This window comes from Arachis duranensis, chromosome 2 (genome assembly GCF_000817695.3).
Source record: "Arachis duranensis cultivar V14167 chromosome 2, aradu.V14167.gnm2.J7QH, whole genome shotgun sequence".
Lineage (NCBI taxonomy): Eukaryota > Viridiplantae > Streptophyta > Magnoliopsida > Fabales > Fabaceae > Arachis > Arachis duranensis.
In genome coordinates, this window is record NC_029773.3 from 46,967,870 (window position 1) to 46,969,874 (window position 2,005).

At 41.5% G+C, this 2,005-nt stretch overlaps 1 non-coding gene across 1 annotated transcript; it reads right to left on the bottom strand.

The window, feature by feature from the left end:
* Window positions 1-1,346: 1,346 nt before the first annotated feature.
* On the bottom strand, window positions 1,347-1,450 carry LOC127745229 (small nucleolar RNA R71). The gene has a single exon (XR_008006426.1). It is a non-coding gene; the product is annotated as a small nucleolar RNA R71 (small nucleolar RNA).
* Window positions 1,451-2,005: the final 555 nt, after the last annotated feature.

Consider the following 2,005-nt stretch of genomic DNA (forward strand, 5'->3'; position numbering starts at 1 on the left):
ATTGGGATCCAATCATATAAGATTGCCAAGCAAAATTCAATGAATGCATTGGTTGAGGAAGAGATGAAAATGTTTTGATTCGGAGATTTCAATATCTCCTGACCCCAATGAACCCATCTCTCTCTGATCTATCCCTTTCTATTTACATTCTGCACTTTCAATTTATGCAATCACCCCAATTCCCTTTAATTTCAGCAAGTTAACTTCTCGCACTTTAATTCTCGCAATTTAAGATTCAGTCATTTCAATTCCTTGCAATTTACATTTCCCGCCAATTTACTTTATGCAATTCACCCCAAATTCTTGATTCCGCTCAACTAATCAAACTTCTAATAGGAATTGCTCATTCAACCAATCCTTGTGGGATTCGACCTCACTCTATTGTGAGTTTTTACTTGACGATAACCGGTGCACTTGCCGGAAGGAATTTTGCCATTTGTGCAATTTCCCTTAATCGTAGCTATACCCAGTTATAGCGCATCAAGTTTATGGCGCCGTTGCCGGGGATTGGTTTTCGATTGACAATTCTCAAATTGGAAGTTAACTAGATTGAGCATTTTTCTTGTTTTGTTAATTCAGTTACTTGTTGAAATTTAATTTCTGCACACTCTGTTATTTGCTTTCTTTCTTTATGCCTTTAAATTCAAGCAACTAACTCACTGACCCACTAACTATTTGAATTAATTCCTCAATTGCTCTAACCATACTCTTCCAGTAACCAAGAGTATTCCACTTGTTTGTTGCTTGTGGTGTGTTCTTGTATGACAGGTAGGAGAGGAGAGACATCAACTCCCCCATATACCGAACCAGAGAGGACCCTTCATAGACTTAGAAGGGAAGCAAGAAGGAAGAGGGTACTGGGAGAAGAAGAATCTGAAGGAGAATCTGAGGACAACTTTGAGGAAGCTCTAGATCTCAACATGGATAGAGAAGTTCACAACCATGAGAGGGATGATGGAAACAATGCCATTCCTGAGAGGAGGGTTCTTGGTTCATACATAAACCCAACCTCTGGGAATTGTGGTAGCAGCATCCAAAAACCACCCATTCAGGCCAACAATTTTGAACTCAAACCACAGCTAATATCACTGGTGGAAAACCATTGTTCATTTGGTGGGAGTGCTAATGAAGATCCAAACCAACATCTCACCAAATTCTTGAGAATTTGCGACACTGTGAAGTCCAATGGAGTTCAGGATGATGCCTATAAACTGCTCTTGTTCCCATTTTCACTTAGGGACAAAGCAGCTAAGTGGCTGGAATCATTCCCAAGGGACATCCTAACAACCTGGGATGAGGTGGAGAGCAAGTTTCTGGCACGTTTCTACCCCCCACAAAAGGTCAATAGGCTTCGATCTGAGGTTCAGACTTTTAGACAACAAGATGGTGAGACGCTCTACGAGGCATGGGAGAGGTTCAAAGAGTTGACAAGGAAATGCCCACCAAACATGTTCCCTGACTAGGTGCAATTGCATATTTTCTATGATGGACTTTCTTATGAATCAAGGAAGGCTGTAGACCATTCATCAGGAGGTTCATTGAACAGGAAAAAGACTGTGGAAGAAGCCATTGAAGTGATTGAGACAGTGGCTGAGAATGAGTACTACTATGCTTCAGAGAGACACAACACTTAGGGAGTCATGGAGCTGAACCATGTTGATGCAATTCTAGCCCAAAACAAGGTGTTTGCCAAGCAACTAGCAGAGCTTACCAGGAAGTTAGACACAAAGCAAGTGGCTGCAATACACACACAAGATCAAGAGGGAGCAAATACTGAAGGAGATGATTGGGAAGAGGCCAACTATGTGGGAAACCAACAAAGGCAATCATATGATCCACATTCCAACACTTACAACCCAGGATGGAAAAACCACCCAAACTTTGGGTGGGGAAACCAACAAAGCCAACCACAAAACCACAAACTTTACAACCACAACCAACACAACAATTCCACATACCAAAATTCCAACCAAAGATCATACCAAGCCACACAAAACACTTACTC